This window comes from Dasypus novemcinctus, chromosome 22, assembly GCF_030445035.2.
Source record: "Dasypus novemcinctus isolate mDasNov1 chromosome 22, mDasNov1.1.hap2, whole genome shotgun sequence".
NCBI classification, from domain to species: Eukaryota; Metazoa; Chordata; class Mammalia; order Cingulata; family Dasypodidae; genus Dasypus; species Dasypus novemcinctus.
Window position 1 is genome coordinate 1,879,082 of NC_080694.1, and position 23,151 is coordinate 1,902,232.

The following is a 23,151-nucleotide window of genomic DNA, read 5'->3' on the forward strand; positions in this document are numbered from 1 at the left end:
TAAAATGATTAACTGGGCACAGATGTGACATTTTTAAACTAAAATGCCCTTTGATATTCACTTACACTCTACTGAGTCCCCTTACATAGCCTCCTAGGAACATGGAACCTCTCATGCTTGCATTCTGTCCACAACTTTGAAGGCCTGGCTGATTAATCTACCAAAGACTCTGGGGGGATACACTCACCCAAATATGGTAATTTTCATCCTTTTGCAAATAAATAAGGGATTGCAAAAGGATTGCAGCTAAAGCTCCTGCAATCTGTGCAGTTGATTCTGGAAAAAGTCCGAGGCACAGACCATCCCATCCCCCATGACCGTGCAGATCATGGATTCCCACCCTAGAGCTTCCATAGCACTTGGTTTGGGAGTGGCCAGGTCCCCATCTTTTCACAGCCACTTATTCAATTGAACTTTTTCCACATTTGCATCTTTTCTCTTCAGTATCGCTCCATGAGTCAATGGGTCCAGATCTGTGACTCTTCAAAACACCCCAAGTCACATGATCTGACCATTTCTAAGGTCAGAGGTTGTTCTGCCACATTCCCTGTTCATCATTCCCCTGAAATTCCTTTAAACACACACACTATATACTTTTTTTGCTCCAATGTGTATGCTAATTCTAGTCAAAATCTATTTGGATAGGCTTTGTTAAATGCCTGAAGGAGCAGAGAAGGGTAAATGTTCCACATTAGGTTTAAAGGGCAGGAGCATAGAAATGTCCTTACACTGAAATGCACAGTTTTGGAAGGAAAATTTTGGTGACTGGGGGTCTTCTGTGTAGCCAAGCTTGGCCCAGTGTCCCGCTGAGTTCCTCAGAATTCCCCAAGTCCATGTCCCACAGTGATGAGGGTGATGAAGCCCTCCCTTAATCAATGCCACCCACCCCCACACTATTTGGGAAGGGCTCGTGGTGCACAGCATGTGGGAGTTCTGGGTTCTTTTCCTGCCTGTAAAATGTCTGTGCAATGTAGGATCAATATTAGATGGGACTAGTCTAGTCTAGAGAAAAACCTGGACAATATCAGGAATTAGTTTCAAAAGAATTTAATTGTGAGATTAAAGGCAGTTGCTTGGCTCATTAATGCCATATACCATTTCCACCAGGGAGAAAAAATAAACAGTTGTTGTCCACTAAATGTCAGTTTTTTTCATGATTTTCCAAAACATGGAAAATCAAAAGCTGTTTCCAATGATTTTTTCAATACTTCCCTTATTGGCATCATAAATATTCAAAATGTTTCTATGCAGGGAGAGGTGATGAGAAGGCTATCCAAATGCTAAACAGTTGGTTATTTTACAGACTGCCTCTTTGAGATGTCACAATGGGCATCTGATGACAGGTGGGCCATGAAAGGCAAGTCAGAATAGGCCAGCTTACCAACCACCTGCAGAGCCCCTTGCATCTGCTCTTTATTCTCACCTCCACTAGTGATGACACAGGAGCTGTATCAAGTCCAAGAGCTGTGTCACACATACCAAACTATCACCTCTGCTGATCCAAGCCAGGCTGAATCCCTTGGCTTCCTTGGGCAAGATTCACTCAAGTTCAAACTCACAAGATACATCCAAGAATTCCATATATTTTTTAGATGGGTAACAGAAGACATGTGAGAGGAATATCTGTATGGCCACATTTATTTTGTTCATTTTATCAAATACTATGGGCCTAAGTACTCCTTATAGAAAAAAGAGGAAATCTCAGCTCAAATTCCTATTTTCTTGAATTAAAACTCTTGAATAGTCACTCAAAATTGAGAAGATGATAGTATTTCTAATGACTTCTTCAAATGTGGGTGACACATTTATATTGAAAAAAAAAAAGCTCAAAAAAATAATTGACTTGTTAGGGAAACTGGCTAAACACCAGCAGAGCCACTAATGCTTCCCATGGTTCATTCAAAACTGATCTCATGTTGTAGAGCAAATTTTCACTCTGTCAGATGTAGTTTTCTGTTGCTGTTAAGGAATATAAGGTTTTAATGTTTGTTTTATAGGACTGGGTACTCATAACTTGAAATGCACTAGAAATGTACCACAGTTACTCTCTGAAGCCTCAGAAACATAGGAAGTTATGAAGCATAAGCATTATAGCATTGTGGAAATATGAGAGACCAAAAATATAAGACATACTGGTAGTCATAGGCATAAAAATTATCAAGAGCTATAAAATATGCATTAGAATAGGTCTTCATAGTGATACGTGGGTTGAAGTATTTGTTTCTTTTCTTTAGAATCAAGTTTTGTTGTAAAATTCCTGAGGGGAGGAAAGGTTAAAAAATAGTAAGTAATGTATGAGAAAGAAAAGATTCCATTAGTTTTACCCCAGCTTATTTGCTTCTCTTAGGACTTGTCTATTAACAAGTTTGCTGAGAGTTTTCTATTCAGTCTATTTTTCTATTTTTGTCAGGAAGTTTCCAATGTAAGCAAATTATTGATTACTATAACAGCAGAGTGCTTAGAAGATCCACCTAAAAGCTCATCAAACTTTATTAATTCCAAATTAACATTTAGAATGCTACTAAATGTTATCAGTGAGGCTAAATAGATATATAAGTAGATTTCTGATGACCTTACAAGGCACAATCATAAACATTCTTGAAATACCTTCTTCAAGTAAATCTGTCTTATTTCAAATGTTTGGATTTATTTTTATTTATGGCAAATATAGTTTGCAGAAGACTGGTGGACCTACTTTTGGCATTGTCCCTTCTTTGTTAATGGTCTTCATAAATTCCTAAAATTTCAAATAGCTGCACTTTCACAGGTTGGGAATAAATATCGAAAGGATCATCAAAACACGATGAAGGGCAATGGGCAGAGGTCAGTGTTCCAGGTGCAGTTTGAGCAGGATCACAGGGAAACATTCTAAGGTTCTTGACCAACCAGGCAGTGGTGAGTGCAGCCCCAGTCCCCAGCCCATGTAGCAGCAAGATTTCTGGTTGAGCAGAAAAATATTGCTTTTTCTATCATTTAAAAAGTGAGGGTAGAAGGATAAAAATGTCAAATAGAATAAGTCTTTTATTAAACTTTTCGAGGCAACAACAACAACAAAAAGCTTCCTGCACTCCAGGAATGCATTCAGGACCCATTAAGTTACTTTCCAGATGCCTGACGTAATAGGGACCAAATAACTGTCAACAGGAATCACAGAGGAGCTCTGTCTTTTTCATTCTGGAAATTCATGTGTTAAGTTCTCCAGAAGTCCATACTATTCCTCAGATAGGGGAAAGTGGGAGATCCATGAAAACTTTTCTTCCTCCTCATACTCTGGGAGTCTAGACTTGAATGGCCATGATGGGCTTTACCTCCTGACTCTTCTGACTCATGTGAAGAGGTGATGGATTCTGAATCTTGGTTTAATAAGAAGCCCAATGGGCAGAATCAAATTGGTTGGAAGGAACTTGAATTAGGAAGGAAAATGTCATGGGAAGAACAGGAAAGGCATTAAAACACTCCCTAAAGGATTTTAAGGAAAGTCATCAAATTAGTAAGACAATCAATATTTAGTTCACTTGGCTAAGGAGCATGTCCTTCATTCATGTAAGTGATGCAAGAGGTGGGTGCCATACACAAGACCCCTTGTGGTGTTTTCAGCACCCTGGTAGCCTCTAATGAAGGCACAATAAGAATACCAGCTACTCTGCACTGGGCACTGGGCATTATGCACATTAGCCTATTTAAACCTTAAACAATATGGAATTACTTATCATTATAAGCATCTTAAAGAGGAAGAAAATGAAATACAAAGATAAGTACTGGCCCAGGTCCACAAAGCTAATAAGAAACCCCTGTACGTCATCTTCTTCCAAGCCTTGTGCCCTGAACTACCATGCAAATGTCTCAAATGAAGACCCTAAATTAATGAGCGCTTCTGCACTAGGCACTGTTCAAGGCACTATATAAATTATCTCACTTGAATCTTGCAACAATCCTAGAAGCCATGATTATCTCCCACTTAAAGATGAGGAAGTGAAGGTTCAGAGGTGTGTGAAATACTTGCCGAGGTTTATCTAAGCAGGAAATATCGAACTGACCATGAGCCCAGGTGGTTCAGGTCCAAAGCTGATGTTCTTCCCAGCCCTTCATCCTGGAGAGTAGGAGATTGGGCATCTATAGGAAAGATCTGGGTTAAGCACTAGTGTTTTCATTGTCATTGGGGAAAAAATTAGCAAAATAAACCACCTCACTGAGAAATGTGAAGCATTGCTTTCTAAGATTCAAAGAACCTTTACTACATTTGGAAAGGATTTGAAGGTGCATTAGAAAATACTGTAGAAGTTGTTAAGTGAAGACCCTGAAGTGATACCCTGCTCCTGAATACCACTGTCAATGTCTCAATATCTTAATACTCAATACTCAATACCCTCAATACTCAATTCCTGCAGTACTCAATACTCGATTCTGTCAACACTCAAGACCACTGCCAGCTGCTGATGGGTCCTCGGCCAGGAGTGCCCCCCTGACACAAAGCAAGGCTTCAGGCACCAAAGACTCACAGTGTGGGGCTGAGGCAGAACTGGACATTGGACATGCGCCCATCATTGGGCAGGTTTTGATTCCTTGCTTCCACTGTGTTCCTTTATAATCTGCTTATGCAAGGTGAGATGCGGTTGTACCACAAGCTAAGCAAAGCTAGCAACTGCACTCATCCTACCCTGACCCCTGCCCTGTCTCCACAGCCTCTTCAAGCTTGGCTAACAGCCTCAAGGTCCACCTTGCTTTTGCAGATCTGCCTGAGGCTATCCCTGCCAATCCTTCCCTTACCCTGATGGCTTCTCCCGAGTCATACTTGTCCACTTGGCTGATGTGGTCAGTTACACTGGTGTTCAAGCAGTGGGGGAGACGGCGTGGAAGACAGTGGCGTCTGGCACTGCTGGGCTACCCCTGGCAGTAGGTGAGGATGAGCAGGGGGAGCAGGCAGCCCCATGCCAGCATGTGGAACATGCTGGACTCTGGGAAGCAAGGAGGACAGTAAGAGAGCTCCTCTTCCTCTTCCTTCCTCTACCCCTCCCCCTTCTTCCACTTTCCCCCTTCACCTTTCTGAGTCAGTCCTAAATCCTGTTAGCAGGGCCAGAACAAGGTAGGGGCGTGAGGAAGGAGTTGGTGAGGACAGTGTCCACTGTGGGCGCAAAAGGGGTCGGGGCGGATGCCCAGGGAGGGACGGCGCAGTTGGGAGGTCTGCTCAGCATCACTCGGCATTGGCCTCTGGGGCGAAGGAGCTGCCCCCCGCGGGCCGTGGAGCAAAGCCCCAGGGCTGGGGCAGTGAAGGGTAAGTAAGAGCCTGTCTGTCTGTCCCCCGCACCCGTCCAGGAGCCTGGTCACTGGAACCAGCGGCCCCTTCACAGGGCCTGAGGGTCATTCACTGGGCTGCTGTGCTCGCACTTCCTTGGCCGACGTTCCCTGCTCCCTCCCGAGGACTCTCATCGGGCATTACGGCCCCTCACCCGGCCCCTCACCCAGCACCGAGGGCTGCCGCCGCTGGGGCTCCAGGGCTCTGCCGAGCCTTCCTTACCTCGCCTCACCTAGAGGACGCAGGGACCGCGTCAGACAAGCCAGACTTGGGGGAGCGATGCCGTCAGGCCCACGGCCCCAGGACCCCAGAGCCTGTGCCTGGCCCTCTGGCTGTGCTCCTTTCTCCTCCTGGACCATGCTTCAGGGCCCTGGAGATGCAGCTGCTTCCTGGGCTGCAGGAACAGGGAGACAAAGACCCCTTCTCTCTGCTCCGCAGTCGGCCGTCACAGACCACCAACTCCAAAACACACCAGCACCCCGAAAGGACAAAGCAGTTCCTGATGGAGTCACCCTGTGCATTCAGCTCTAAGGACGGGATCATTCAGGCAGACATCTAGAACATTCCACAAGTATCACCCACTCAAGGGCAGCTTCCTTCTACTTTTCACTTCTGGCTTATCTGACTGATGGTATGAGGCTATGCTGGAGCTTAATCAGCCATTTACCTTTCCTGACCTTTTCATGAAGCTTCTGGAGAACTCCCAGCCTTAATAATTGGGTAAAGCATCCAGGGGGCTTCCCCCAGCTACCATCAGAAGTTTTTACTACAATATTGAAGCTATGCTTAAGGAACACAAAAGCCGATTTCACACATGCTGTCACTCTCTACACTTAGCTGCTGGGATTCCCCAGGTCAGTGTCACATACCAATAAAAATATTTTCTGCACTGTGGACAACAGATATTTTGTTATAGGCCAGTGGTATTGACCAGACTCAGACTCTGAATAAAGTTCTAATTGAGAGCTTTATTAGCCATGTGGTGACTGTCTCATCCTATGCAGAGGAGAGAGCAGCTCTGAGTTGTGGGGGGAGTTTGCTTACATAGGCTTTTAGGTTCAGGGCAGGGAGCAATAGCTCAGCAAGCAAGCACGTACAAAAGCAGGTGTTCGTGGTTAATCAAGGGCTGGGAATTCTATCAGGGGAGACAAGCAGTCAGGGAGTTCTTGTTATTTACAAGGGTCGGGGTCAGGTTGGTCTTTTGGCAGGGGCTGATGACACTTTCTACAGGAGGAAGCCTTGAGATAAGGTTTTACAGTCGAGCAAGCTTGTTACAGAAGCAAGATATATGCAGTTAGGGGGCTGTGGAGTTTTCCTCTCGGGTGGGGGTGGTCACAGGCTCCACTTCTCCACATTCCCTACTTCTCTTTTGGGGAGATTCAAACCTTTGAATTTGAGTACTCTCCAGTGTTCTGCATAGTTAAGCTTTGGTATGGGGTGTTCAGGATTAAGAACTTAATGGTTTGCACTCTCTCACACATAAATCGAAGTAAATGATTATGAGTGGGCCACAGGTTAACAGCAATAATAGGAGGAGTAAGGGGCCTGAAAGGGTAGTGATAAGGGTTGTAAGCCACAGGGATTAATTAAATAAACTTTTATACTAATTTTTGGTGACTGACTGAGCCTTTTCTCGCTCTTCTAATCATTTTTGGACTAAGTTTAAGCTTTTTAAAATGATGCCGGAGTGGTTAGCATAAAAGCAACAAGTTTCTCTTAAAGCTAAACAGAGGCTTCCTTGTTTGAGGAATAATAAGTTCAGTCCTTGCTGGTTCTGGAGGACTACCTCGGCTAAGGAATCAAGTGCCTCTTTTAAATGTGAAATTTGATATTCAAGGTTCTTGAGGTCCTGGGTAACTAGGGCTGACAATTGGTTGACATCAGAGTGACTTTTTACGAGAGCTGCTGATCTTACTGCGGTTTACCCAGCAATGCTCAGCCCAATTAGAAGAAGAACTAGGATTAGGGCCCTCTTGTACCAGTGGTGCTCAAGACTCAATGTTTCAAGATATTCTCTGTTTTTTCAGAGAAGTAATGTATGGGCCACTATACTGCAGTTTCCAAAATTTCCCCCTTTTTGTTTCAGTCGAGGTGACTGTGCCTGTTTTAGGTTGCCCTCCTCTGAGAGTCTTACCCATCATTGGCTACCAACCAAGCTCTTCAACTTGGGGAAGTTACTGAAGTGCTTTTGCCAGCACCAGATTACTTACATGTCCCATGGCTGTTACCCTTTGCAATTTTCTCCAAAAACACCATCCAGCACAGGTGAAAATTATGAGCAACAGAACAAACATGATCAGCCCTATTCTCAGAGCTGACAGGAAATGCCGTGACCTCCATTAATTGACTGAGTTAAACCCTGCAATATGTGAAATCATATCTGAGAAAATATTCTTACCATTGGCTACATGAATTTGATTTTGAGACTTTTAAAAATATTTTTCTTTGTAATTCCACCATGTCCAGAGAGATGCTACTTTCGTGGCCTAACAAATGATTCCCAACCCTTTCTATACTATATCTGATGAATTACATGCAGAGTTATCCGGAAAACTTCATTCCAATCACACTACAATCCTTTCAACAAGTTCAAACTATACAATTGATCCTCAAATATGCAAAACAGCCAATTCTAATTCATTAACTCAATTATTTAACTGTTTATTAATGTGATCTTGGCTATGCCGTAAATCACTAGCATTTTATGCTAATCATGCCATGTATTGTTGAGTCTGTGCTTTTATGTAAAGTTACCATAGCAGTTGCAGCAGCTGTAATGATTCCAATCAGTCTTAAAATGTTTATAATAAGCAGTCCAATAAAGCATTTAGTCTGTTTCAAGAATTCTTGTACCATATGTAGCAATAACTGACTTTCAGGAGATGACTGCCAAATCTGCATTATTCTCACAAGTATCCAGATGCCTTTTTTTCTTCTGGCCATCACTATTGTTTCTCCATCCTGCAACACATTTTCTGGTAGATATGTATACAAGGCACCATTTTCATAAAACAATGAGTTATTCTTAATAGTTACTTTATGAGTCATGAAACCACATGGATTTTTAACACAGGCTTTAAAATTATATGTTTAAGGGTTAAATACTGTCCTGTTTTATTTATATTTCTCAGCCATTCATATGGAGGGGCAATTCCAAGAAATATTTTCCACAAACTCTTCTGTAGGTCATGACTATGAGTGCTATTAGTTCAAGGGGCCAGTATTTACCTTTCTTTGCAATGTCAACAGTTCCTGCTACAATAGCATAAGGAGAGAGCACACAGGCCCAAAGCTCACAGGCAGACACAAGCTGCAAGCTCACAGTTCCAGAATCTGCAAAGTCAATGTGATGCATGGTAGCAATTGTGACAGGCTATCTGAGGGCTCATTCTTCTCAAGAGCAGGAGGGACTCGACATTAGTTATTGGCACTGGCGAGTAACAGGCAGCTAGAACTGCCAAGCTAGACACCACAAGGTTCGGTACACATGATGCCTGTTTTTTTTCAGTGGAGCCACCCTGCCTTTTCCCAGGTCTCATCAGTAGGGCCCCGGATCTTTACAAAAGCATCTGCATTAACAGTTTTAAAAGGAATGTTAGTGGGGTGGGCAGGGACATGACAGATAGTCACCCATTACTACTAGCAGATATCCCAGATGTTTTTTCATAGATTTCAGGGTGATTTATAACAGTTCATTATTTCTGTCTTGCTTTTAGTATTTGCAATCCACCCCTGGATAGGGATGGCAGTTTTCAGAGTGACCAGACACTATTGGGTTAAATCTTTCACTTTTAGCAGGACCTCTTATGCTGCACATAATTGCTTTTTTAATATTGTACTTTTGGCTTCTTTCCAGAATTGCGATTAAAACCCAAGGGGTACTTGTTTAGAATTTTGCCTTTGCCACAAACTTCACTCAAACCAAATATTGGTGCTTGCTACATTTAATTCATAGGCTAAGTTAATGTCCACAATTTACTTTCTTTCTATCATTTAAAGCAGCTTGCTGGAGGTTTCCCACTTTTATGAAGGATGTTTTCCCAATTAATATAAACAATAGCTTCAATATTTGAGCTAAATGAGGGCTGAAAGATTTTTAGTATTTTAATAACATTACAAATTCTATTAACATGAGAAAACATTGTACTTTATCAATTACAGCAGAAAGTATAGTTTTATTTTACCCAACCAAACAACACTTAAGAATTTAGAGCAGCAGGGACTTTGCAGCTTGTTCTAATTGTTTGCATAGTTCAGGCTCTTAAGATAAGATACTACAGTCTCTGATTTTTTTTCAATCTTGAAAAAAAGATTACTGGTTAGTATCGTTATCAGTAGGGTTTCAGCCACAGATTTCTTCCACACAGCCAGACCACCATCACCATGCCAAAAGAGATGGTTGGGCTATGCACATAGCCCTGAAAAGCACTGCAAAATCTATTGTTGGGTTTTTCACAGATAGAGGAATGCAGGCTGGCTTGACCTGTCCAAGAAGACACTAAAGGAAGTCTTAGCAAGTTTTAAAACAAAGTGATAGTGACACAGCTGGACATTAACTTTTTGCAACAAACTAGCAATATGTGGACTGCTGCATACTACAGTGTTGTTATTTTAATTTATGATAAGAGGTTGTTTCTGTGACACTTTTTAAATAATAATTAAAACCATAATTAACCACATTGTACTTCTGTTGAATATTATGCTGAAATATTGGTAAATTTATACACTTGTAAGTATTTATTTGAACTTTTTATTCATACAACTTTAACAGAGGGTTAAGGAAAAAAACCTGTTAATTTTAGAACACTTTTAAACATTTTCCATTTGACTTATAACATATTAAATGAACTCAACTATTACTTTAATTTTTCTTTCAAGGTAAAAGAACAAATCTTTTGCAATTAGCCTGAAATAAAAAGCTACTTTTCAGGATTTGATTCTGAGAAAGCAGGCTTGAAAATTATGTTCCTTTAAAAGAGATAAGACCTTTTCTTCTTCAAACACTGAGGAAATGATGAGGTTAAAGCACAAGAAACTATTTTGATAAAACAGACTTTCTTTGTATACAGATTATTCAGGAAACTTTTACCAAAACAGACTAACGACTTGAGAGATTTTGAGAAAGAACAAAATTTCCAACCTTGCATCCGTATACTACCCAATACTAAACCCTTCAAAACTCTATGGACAGACCCACCAAATTCCACTCAACCTTAATTACAAAAATTTCCCTTTCACAAACTTTCTACACTTTCAGCATTCACCCAGGCTTCATCCCACACTCTACTGTTCCCAATAATCAATCACCTTATTTCAGGACAAAATTTCTCCCATTTCCCCAACAACAAAAACACATTCCACACATTCCACATACACAAGTTACCAGGCAAACCTCTTATAACATAATTACTATTAACATTAAACTTTTCTTCACTTTAAACTTAGTAGCATGCAATACCAATAACAGTCTCCCAGAAGCAAGTTGGCAGGGGAGGCTGGCTACCGACAAGCCCTCCTGTTATAAAATTACCTTTTATTATTATTATCAATTCAGTTTTTGTTTAATACTGACTTTCTGGATTTAGCCATTTAAACACTTTAAACAATGCTTCATTAAACTTCTTATAATTATTTATAACCACATAGACTATAATTATACTATTTTTGTTGTAGAATTTGAGAGAGGTTCAATTATTTGCGTATAGAAAGAACAGGACTCAGGAGTGATTTTGAGAAGGAAAAATGGTTTATTGATGGCTGGCCGGACTCAGGTGCTTTCTGTTTCAAACCCGAGCCCAGAACAAGATTTTCAAGTTCTTTTTATACAGGGTGGGGAGTCAAATGGTGCTTTTAATCAAAGAAAACTACTTTCTTTGTTAGTTAAGTCTTTGCCTGAGTACCAGGTAGGTTTTGAATTAACATATCGCTCACACCTCAGGTGAACTTGAATTAGCATCTTGCCCACATTCTGTCTGGATGCAACTTTGAATACACACTCAGTCTTACATCCTTTCTGAACATTCAAAGCCCTTTATTACTTAACTGGATTTCTAGAGACTAGGCACACTTGGATATAGAATTAGATGATTTTGAATTTATGCACAGGCTATATTATATATTTTATTCAAGGCCAAGTCTAAGTTCCCTTTAGTTTTGTCATTACCACCATCAGAGTTTCCCTGGACTGACTGGTATGTATAGAGTTTGCATTGTTAAATTGCCTCCTGGGACTGGAGTTGTTGCCATGGTCACCAAGAGCAGGACTGCAGCCTCTTACCGTTCCACACCTACAAATCAGGACAGACAGTTTAGGTTAAGGTTATCTCTGAAGAGACAAAGAGCCTCCCACCCATAGCCCACATCACTTTAAGACAAGTTTTATTTTCACAGAACACATTCTCTTACTTAAAATTACCACAATATCTTCTACAATTCACCACATGCATTTAAGTTTCATGAGTTTACGAAAATTAGTCATTCTATTTTAGGGCAAAACACACCTTTTTGAAAAACTTATTAAATTTCAGTTAGCATTCCCACAAATTTTTAACTTTCTTTAATATTCATTTTTTTACATCCTTCATTTTATTCTGAGGAAAAATAAACCATTCATTTTAATTTAGGCAAGAACTATTTTTTAAATGAAAAGACACAGTAATTTTGTTAAGACTTACAATTTTTGTCACTGTAGAAATCCCATTAACATTCAAACTTATGTATTAATATAAGCATTTATTTAATATTTGGTCATTTGAATAGAGCTCTTTTTAAAAAATCTTTATTAATTTATATCACCATCCAGAGGTATCAAAATACACACTGACATTGAATAAACAGATAAATACAAAACAATTACAACACATTAGCAGAAACATACAGTTTACAATTGACTCATAATTCTTCACAAATTACACAGAACAGAAATACAAAAAGACAAACAAATAAGACAGATGAAGAGACAAACCAGACAACCTGAACCAGAGTCAAGAGCGACGTCTCGCTCTGACCAGTCGGTGGGATCTATTCGCTACATCCAGCAGATCCACTTCCCCACAATCCAGACTCTGCAGAGGTTTTCCAGAAAACAGACTCACCTTGGGACGTCCCGTTTGCTGATCCTGGGCCCAGGAACTCCTGATGCTCTCCAGATAGAATTTAGGTGGAGACAAGTTCCAGGGCCAGGCAGCATCCGGGGCAGAGGAACATCTCTCCAAGGCCTTCCCCTAGACTGCTGGTCCATCCCCAGAATGTACCCATCTCCCTGAGTCTGAGGAGATCAACCCTGTTGGAGTGGGGGGTCTTGTCGATCTATCTCACTGGGGCCTCCAAATGTTATAGACCAACGATATCAACCAGACTCAGACTCTGAATAAAGTTCTAATTGAGAGCTTTATTAGCCACATGGTGACTGTCTCATCCTACACAGAGGAGAGAGCAGCCCTAAGTCACAGGGGGAGTTTGCTTATAAAGGCTTTTAGGTTCAGGGTGGGGGGCAATAGCTCAGCAAGCATGTACGAAGCAGGTGTTTGTGGTTAATCAAGGGCTGGGAATTCTATCAGGGGAGACAAGTAGTCGGGGAGTTCTTGTTATTTACAATTCTGGGTCAGGTTGGTCTTTTGGCAGGGGCTGATGACACTTTCTACAGGAGGAGGCCTTGAGTAAAGGTTCTACAGTCGAGCAAGCTTGTTACAGAAGTGAGATATATGTGGTTAGGGGGCTGTGGAATTTTCCTCTCAGGTGGGGGTGGTCACAGGCTCCTACTTCTCCATAATTTCATCACTTCATACAGAAGATGAACAAAGCACCATGTGTGCAGATGCTTTATCATTAGTCAAATGGATCATTCCTGCAGGAGCCTGGGTAAGGCAAGTGGCTGGCATCTTTATGACCATTATATACTCTGTGTCTCAAGAAACTAAAAATCACTCTCTAAGAAATTTCAATACAAGAACGTTTTTCTACATAAGGAGAAATACAGCCTATTAAATCCCTTTTGAATCTGCTTAGTGTGGTTCTTTCCTTGGAATATGCTTTTTTTGCTGTTATTGGTCAGTAAAGCTGGAATGGAAACCACTTAGGTGTTCAGGTGGCTGATTTTCTGTGCTGCAAACAGAAATAATAATAATAATATATCAATGTTGTCTTCCTAAACATCCTAAACATACTAAAGTGCCAGCATCTGATAGTTTTTGTTCATTTTTACCTATTGATCCTAAAATAAGAGCCATCTAATCATGTCTCAGCTGACTAATTTGATGTGTTAATGTCTGCAGTCTAGAGTTAAACGCCAGTTCTGAGGAATGTAGAGTAACTAGTTTCCATCAAGTCAATCAACATTACCAGGAGGCTTGCTTCCAGGTTGTGTAGCCAGTTGGCACAGCTGGTCAAGACACATGGAAGCAGCATGTTAGGGTGAGATTGGCTTTGTGCCATGTTCTTAGGCAGCTTCTTAGTACCTCCAACAGGGCAGCTTAAAACAAGAGAAATGTATTCTCCCCCAGTTCTGGGAGCTTGAAGTCCAAAATCAAAGTGTGGGCAGAGCTGTGCATTATGGCCCTTTTGAAAAGGCTGTCCCCTGAGGGCCATCCTCTGCTCCAAAGTAGGAGCCAATTTGGAAATAGGGTCTTGAAGGTGTGATTGTTAAGATGAGGCTATTAGGATGGGCCATAACCCAAATGCCTGGTGTCCTTATATGAGGGAAATTTGGTTACAGACAAAACATAGTCAACTATGGAAACCATTGTTCTAGAAAAATAATCTTAAAATAATAAACTAAATTCAAGTCAGAAATTGTTGTTTTCTACAAATCCATACTCTGAAGACCACAAAGCCACACTTGTTAAATCCAGAGCTGCATTTTTCCAGACAGGGCCTCAAAGAACAAACAAAACTCCAATCTATGAATCATTTCCACTCTAAACATTGGAAATTATTTTATTCATACTGATAAGCATCTCTGCCCTTACCAGAGATGAAAATAGAATTGAAAATGCAGGGCTGGTACTCCATGGTGTCTCTGGAACATTCAGTGCCCACAGCAAATAAAAGGACACATCACACTCAGACCAGCTGTCTGCAGGGACAGGAAGAGGGGGACAGGCAAAATTATAGCTAAAATCAATCAACCTGGAAACACTGTGAAGGTCAACATAGGTTTACAGATTATGTTTATAGAAGTCCACATATGAGGAAGCTGTGGTCATACATTTTGTTCAGTCCAGAACATACATAAGAGGATGAGCAAAATTGCATCTATATCCTTTCTTATGAAGAATGCACTTATAATAAATTCCTAGCATCCACATTGTTAAAAAATCGTATTTATATTGTAATGATGCACAAACCCTACTGTGCACAAACCATTAAATCATTTCTCACATAATACTGGTCCCATGCAAAGGCAGAGCAGCCCTCAAATGTTTTCCTGAAAACTCCCTACCAGCCTCTATGTTCAGAGCAAAAGTAATAACTGTATAAACAAGAAAGTTTCAGGTTACCACAAGTGCTGTCCCTTTATATAATTACATATAAGCTTTAAATATATTTACCATATTTATTATGATTATATAGTGTTTTCATTTTTTATGATACATTATAAAAATAATTCTGCACAGTTGATGTACCAGAGTCAGGCTATACTCAAGTTAGTATTTTTTTCTCCCAAATTTACTAATGGGGACAGTTTCTCTAAAATTTCACTCACTCAAGATCAGAAGTGAAATGCATGAGTCTTGGGTTAACTAGTCAAGGCCAATAGATGAATGATGCAAGGTCCCTTCACCCAGGCCTACAGATGTGTGAATGGGAGGAATAATTCTCATTCTGCAGCAGCTCATTTAGAGTTAGAATAAAAATAATGAATCATCACTCATATAAATGGAAATAAGGATCACATTAAATAATGAAAGCAATTCAACCCATTATTGCCCTTTGCCTTTTTTAAAATGTGTCATCTGTGTTGTACAAGGACAATTTGAAAATCAAATACTGATCATTATCCACTTGAAAGCTTGTATTTTTTTTCTTTAGAACTCTATAAAAGGCCAGTTTTAATGACTAGGGGGATTTACCTTTGAGGAACTTTATAATACAAATGTTAATTTCTACTAATATCTGTAGGAGTATATATATACATAATCTTATGTATATATATGTATATATACATATATATACACACATATACACATGTACATACATATGCATATGTATATATTATGTGCATTGTGTTTCTCCATGTCAGAGTTAGACCCAGGAAATAGTGTCTCACTGTCTTAGTCAGCCAAAGGTGTGCTGATGCAAAATACCAGAAATCTGTTGGCTTTTATTAAAGGGTATTTACTTGGGGCAGAAGCTTACAGATACCAGGCTATAAAACATAAGTTACTTCCCTCACCAAAGTCTGTTGGAGCAAGATGACTACCGACCTCTGCAAGGGTTCAGCCTCTCTTTTCCTCTTAAGGCTCCATGGTCCCAGCTTCTTCCAATCTCAGCCACAGTCTGGGTTAAGTCTCATCTTCCTCTCAGGGCTTGTTTCTCTCCAGGCTCAGCTGCCCTGCTCTCTCTGCAAGGCCAGCTGTAAACTATCAGGCAAATGGCTCAACTCTCTTCCTGGGGACTCTGCCATGTCTAATGGAGCCTCTCTCCTTCCTTACATATCTGTTTCTCTGTATATTTACTTCCTGAGCCCCCAGCATTAAAACTCCAACTAACTCTTCTGCCTTATCATTTTCTCTGTGAGTCCCTACCCCTTTGGTGGGTGGGGATTAATGTCTTCCTGATGTGGCCCAATCAAAGCCTTAATCATTATTTAATTAAGTAAAAATGAAATCTCTGAAGGTAATACAATCTAACATACCCAGAGGTACAGACCAGTTTACAAACATAATCAAACATCTATTTTTGGAATTCATAAACAATACCAAACTGCTGCAGTCACATAGAGTGTCTCAATTTTATTTCAAGTGGTACCCATACTGTTAAATGAGTCTTAACCTATAAGTGAAATGGTATATCATTTGAAGGACTACCATGATTAGTTGACTATATATGTGTGTGTATAGAGATATATTATAAAATATGTTAATCAAACATCTGAAAAGTAAAAATAAAACAAAGACCTAGTTAAGAATTAGAATTAGAGATATAACAGAATCATGAAAAATACTCAGTTAATCCCAAGAAATCAGGAAAGGAAGAAAAAGAAAACCAAAGAAGATATTTAAAAATATAAAACAAATAGCATGGTTATAGATAAAGGCCAAAATCTACCAATAATTACATTAATTGTAAATAGCTAAACACTCCAAACAAAAGGCAGAGCTTATCAGATTGGATGCAAAATAAGACTATCTACCATCTGTATTATGCTGTTGACAAGAAAGCAACTTTCAAAAAATTAAAAGAATAACTTTTTAAAAAAAATTTTTTATTTTTATTGATTCTGTAAAAATATTACATTAAAAAAATATGAGGTCCCATTCAACCCTACCACCCCCACCCCACCATTTCCTCCCAAGCCACCCTCACTCCCATCATCATGACGCATCCACTGCACCTGGTAAGTACATTTCTGGGCATCTCTGCACCCCATGGTCAATGGTCCACATCATGGCCCATACTCTCCCACATTCCATCCAGTGGGCCCTGGGAGGATTTACAATGTCTGGTGATTGCCCCTGAAGCACCATCCAGGGCAACTCTAAGTCCCAAAGGCACCTCCACCTCTCATCTCTTCCTGCCATTCCCCATACCCATCAGCCACCATGTCCACTTTTCCCACTCCAATGCCACCTTTTCTCTGTGGACCTTGGATTGGCTGTGTCTGTTGCACCTCTATGTCAAGAGGAGGCTCAGATTCCACATGGATACTGGATGCAATCCTCTTGCTTTCAGTTGTAGGCCCTCTAGACTCCGTGGTGTGGTGGTTGTCCCTCTTCAACTCCATCTTAGCTGAGTGAGGTGAGTCCAATAAATCAGATTGTAGGAGCTGAAGTCTGTTGGGGCTCAGGGGCCTGGCTATCATATTGTCAGCCCAGAGATTCAAATCCCCTAAATATATCATAAACTCCAACACCAACTACAATTCCAGTAAAGTAGCATGAAAGTCTTGTGCAAAGAGATCCCATCTGAGTCCAGCTCCATCACGCAGAAACACCAGCTCCAAAGAAGGGCCATCTGACATGGCAGTGAACCCCATCTGCCATGACCATAGAACCCATGGGTCTCTTTAGCCCTCAAAGGAACGAATACCTGGGGTTGTATCTTCTTTATCTGTCTCTAAAAGAATAACTTTTAACAGGTGTGGTAGTTTGTTATTATTTATGAATTCCAAAGAGATATATTGATTATGTTTGTAAACTAGTCTGTTCCTGTGGGCATCATACCTTTTTACTGATTTAAATTCAAAGGCTTTACATTTACTTGATTAAATCAAGTTATGGCTTTGATTTGACCATGTCATTAGGGTTGAGTCCCTGCCCCCTTGGTGGGCTATATAAACAGATGCTCAATCAAGAACACAGAATAAATACACAGAGAAAGATACATGGGAATAGAGAGAGTTCCATATAAGACAGCAGAGAAGAAAACTTGGCCCTAGAAAGAGATTAGTCATTTGTCTGATAGCTTATAGCTGACCTCATGAAAAGACCAGAGCAGCTGAGCCTGGAAAGAAACAAGCCCTCCAACCTTCAGCTGAGATCAAAAGAAGCTGGCCCACTGAGACTTGAGAGAGGAAGGCTGAGCCTTCACAGACATTACCCACCATCTTGCTTCAACATGTGACAACAGACTTTGGGTCAGGAAGTACCTCTTAATGGTACCTTTATTTGGACTTTTTAGGGCCTTATAACTATAAGCTTTTACCCCAAATAAATACCCTGTATAAAAGCCAACAAATTTCTGGTACTTTCATCAGCCCTCCTTTGGCTGATTAATTACAACAGGTTAGAAGTAAGGGATAGGGGAGCAGATTTGGCTTAAACAGTTGAAAGCCTAATTCCCACATGAGAAGTCCCAGGTTTGGTTTCTGCTGCCTCCTAAAAAAAAAAAAACAATAAGCAAAACAAATTAAAAAACCAACTTGGGGAGCTAATGTGGCTCAGTGGTTGAGCACCAGCTTCTCATATACAAGGTCCTGGGTTCAATCTCCAGGCTGTAATACAAAAAAAAAAAAAGTAAGGGATAGGAAAATGTATACCATGAAAATAATCACCAAAAGAAAGCTATATTATATCATATAAATTAGATTTGAGAATACAAGATTATTACCAGGTGTAGCAGTTTGATATAATTAATGAATTCCAAAAAGAAAAATTAGATTATACTTGTAATCTGATCTGTATCTGGGCATGATTGAGTTATGATTAGGGGTGAGTTATGAGTTATCAAGGGGTGGGGACTCACAGATAAAAGGCATGGTGAAGAACAGAGTAAAGTGCTTTTAATTTTGGAGTTTAGATTTTGGAGTTTAATCTTAAACTGGAGCCCTGGGAAGTCAGTGCACAGAAGAAAGAGAAGCCAGCCCCAGGAAGGAAGGAACCTTAAAACCAGAGTAAAGCAATCCCCAGGAACGTAGAAACCCAGGAAGCCTAAACCCTCGCAAACATCAGCAGCCATCTTGCTCCAAATAGACTTTGGTGAGGGAAGTAACTTATGTTTTATGGCCTGGTATCTGTAAGCTCCTACCCCAAATATATACCCTTTATAAAAACCAGCCAGTTTCTGGTATTTTGCATCAGCACCCCTTTGGCTGACTAATACACCAGGGATAAAGAAGGCAGTTTCATAAGGGAAAAAAGGGTCAATTCATCAAAAATACACAAAATTCTAAATATTTCTATACCTAATAATAAAATAGATGCTTTTTCAAAATTCATGAAGCAAAACCTGATAAAACTAAAGGGATTAAAACATAAATCCAGAATTATAATTGGAGATTTCAACACTTCTCTCTCAAATATTTATGGCTGTAAGAAACAGAGAAGGGAAGCAGATGTGGCCCAAGTGATTTGGTTCCCACCTACCACATGGGAGGTCTGTGGTTCAGTTCCTGGTGCCTCCTAAAGAAGACACCGAGCTGGCACAATGGGCAGGTACAGCAAATTGACGCAACAAGATGACACAACAAGGGACATGAGAGGAAAAACATAGTGAGAGACAGAACAAAGCAGGGAACAGAAGTTCCCAGTGCCTCCTAACAGAGGAAAAACAGAATGGCAAGCTGGCATGACAGGCAGGCATGGCAAGCAGAGGCAAACAAGATGACATAACAAGAGACAAAATAAAGCAGGGAATGGCAGTGGCTTAAGCAATTAAGCTCCTCCCTCCCACATCAGAGGTCCCAGGTTCAGTTCCTGGTTCCTCCTAAAAACACAAAAGAAGATGAATAGACACAGCAAGTGGAAACAATGAGATAGTGCAGAAAGATAAACAAAATAAATCTTTAAAAAAAGAAACAGAGAAGACATTACTACAGATCCTGTAGACCTGAGAAGATGAATGGGAGCCTATTATGAACAATGCTAGCCAATACATTTTACAACTTACGTGAAATAGACAAATGCCTTGGAAGATACAAACTATCAAATCTCAGTCAAAAAGAAATAACTACTCAGAATATACCTTTTTTTAAATTCAAATTCATAAAACAAATAAATAAATAACAGAGAAAGACAGCTCAACAAGTTATGGAAATATTGCTCCTCGGAAGTTCTGTCCAGGCACTCTTATCTAATCACAGCTACTAACTCAATTGTTCCTCCAAGTGTTCAGAAAGGTACACAGATGAACACAGATTAGTTAGATGACATAGTCATGATCTCCTTGTTTACAGAAGAGATAAAATGCTCAATCATATTAAGAATGTGGTATATGGGGGAAATATACCTAACAGTAGGGTCATGTTCCCTCTGAACTTGGAGGGGAGAGTCCTTCCTTGCCTATTTCTGGATTCTGGATTGCTGGTAATCCTTGACGTATGTGACTGATAGCACTTCATTCTCTGCCTCTGTCAGCACATGGCATTCTCTAGGTATTTGTATGTGCCCCTCTCCCTTCATGTGAGGACAGCAGTCATACTGAATTAGGGCCCACTCTAATCTGGTTTAGCCTCATCTTAACTAATCACATCTTCAACCACATTCACAGAAAGGGGGTACAGCTTGAACATGTCTTTTAGAGGAATGCCATTCAAACCAAAGCAGCATAGATTTAAAAAGTATTTTTAAAATGTTTAATTCAAACCCAGCAATATATAAAAAGGATGATACAACATGACCAAGTGGGTTTTGTCCCATTAATGTAAGATTGGTTTATCATTAAAAAAACCAATTTACCACATTAACAGACTGATAAAGAAAAACTCAATAGATATTTAACAAAATCCTCCTTCCATTTATGATATAAACCCCCCAAAATTTAGGACGGCTATTTTCCTCACTTCTTTTCAACATTATACTGGAGACAGCCAGTGCAATAAGCTGAGAAAAAGAAATAAAATATATTCAGATTGAAATAATGAAATTAATTTGTCTTTCTGAAAGCAACATGATTGACTATAGAAGAAAATCTTAAGTCTAAAAAGAGCTGCTAGAACTAATAATTGAGTTATCATGGTTGCAGGACCAAAGTTCAATATGCAAAAATCAATTTTATTTCACTACACCAGCAATGAATAATTGGAAGTTAAATTTTTTAGACATACAATTTACAATCGCATGAAAAAAAGTGAAATATTTAAAATAATTTGACAACAGATCTTTAAACATGTCTATAAAAACCAACAAAACTCTGAGAGAAATTAAAGAACATCTAACTAAATGAAGAGATATTCTATGTTTGAGGATGGAAAGGCTCAATATTGTACAGATGTCAATTTTCCTAATACAATTAAAATAAAAGTTACAGGCTATGTTTTTGGAGAAATTGGCATGCTGATTCTAAAAGCTGTATGGAAATGCAGTATACCTAGGATTGTCAAGATTTGTAAATGTAGTAGAAACATTGTGATTACAGTAAAAACCATTGATTATATACTTTAGATCATATGGTATATGAATATAACTCAATAAAAATTCTTAATAAATAATTGTATAAAAATAGCCAGAAATAGCAGCTATGTACAGCAGGGGAAACAGAGAGGGATTGAGAGGTGAAGAATTTTCTTGTTGGTTTGTCTTTTTGTTTATAATAATAGTTATTATTGAAATAATGAAAATGCTCTAATAATGATTGAAGTGATGAACACACAACTATGTGATTATACCAAATACCATTGATTATACCCTTTGGATGAATTGTATGCTTTCTTAACATGTATTGATAAAATTGATTTGCTAAAATAAAAAAGGAGAACAAAGTTATAGGACTTGACCTGATTTAGACAATTTATAAAGCTGTACTAATTATGGCGGTTTTAATTGTGATAACGGCAGACATAGATCAGTGGAACAGAAAAGATAGTTCTGAAATAACCCCACATATATAAGGTCAATTGATTTTTTACAAAGGTGGTTCAATGAGGAAAGAATAATCCTGTAAATAAAACAGTGCTGGAATGATGTTAATGCTATGCAAAAATTAAAAATTAAAAAAAGAACCTCGACCCTTACCTCATACAATATAAAAATATTTTTTTTCAAATTGAATCATCAACCTAACTTTAAAAAACTATAAAACTTCTAGAAGAAAAAAATAGAAGATATTAGAGATCTTGAGGTTAGCAGATATTTTTAAAATAGGACACAAAAAGCCTAACAATAAAAAATCAGAAAATTAAACATTCAAATTAAATTTAAAATGTTAGCTCTTCAAAAGATATATTGATGAAATGAAAATGGGAAAAAATAGTTTTCAAATATATATATATATATATATATCTGATATAAAGGCCTGTGTCCAGAATATATTTTAAAACTCTTAAAAATTTAAAAACATTTAAAATATAGGCAATAATTTTGAACAGACATTGTATCAAAGAATATATATGGATGGCAAATAAGCACATAAAAATAAGTTCAGCATCACTATCCATTAGGGAAATGCAAATTAAAACCACAGTGTGATACAGTGCAAACAACAGATCGACTAAGATTTTAAAAGGTTGACTATAACCCTTGTTGCGAGGATGTGATGCAAAGAAATGTTCTTACACTGCTGACGAGCATGTAAAAGAGTATAACCTCTTTGGGAAACTGTTATGCCCACATGTATCAGTCAGAGTTCTTCAGAGAAACAGAACCAATAGGATGTGTATATGCAAATGTACATACATGCATACATAAATATGTATATTTACATGATATATACATATATATATCTTAAGAGATTTATTTTAAGGAATTGGATTACACATTTGTGGGGCCTGGCAAGTTTGAAATCTGCAGAGTAGGCAGGCAGGCTGGAAACTCAGACAGGAGCTGCTGTGTTGAAGCAGAGCTTTTTCTTTTGGGAAAAATCTCCATTTTTGCTTTGAAGGCCTTCAACTGATTGAATGAGGTCTACCAACATAATTAAGGGTAAATTTTATGTGATGGTTAGGCTACTGTGTCAATTCAGCCAGGTAATTGTGCCCAGTTGTTTGGCCAAGCAAGCACCAGGCTAACTGTAGTACAAGGGCATTTATGAACTTTAGTCACCATTGACTTTACTGCAGTGGTAAATCATAGATAGCCGGTTATAATTACACCAGTCAGGGAGATTGCCAGCAGCAGTGAGTGATGCTTAACCCAATCAGTTGAATCCCTTAAAAGGGGAAGTGATTCCAGCATTGATAGAGTATTTCCCGGACAGCCAATATCTCCCAGAACTCATCAAGAATATTCATTGGACTTTCATTGGAGCTCCTGGTTGCAGTCTGC

General features: G+C 39.2%; 1 long non-coding RNA gene across 1 annotated transcript; it reads right to left on the reverse strand.

Moving 5' to 3' along the window:
* Positions 1–10,029: 10,029 nt before the first annotated feature.
* Positions 10,030–22,019, reverse strand: LOC131275260 (uncharacterized). The gene is made up of 2 exons (XR_009182702.1): positions 14,260–22,019; positions 10,030–13,396 (listed from the first exon to the last, which is right to left on the reverse strand). It is a non-coding gene; the product is annotated as an uncharacterized lncRNA (long non-coding RNA).
* Positions 22,020–23,151: the final 1,132 nt, after the last annotated feature.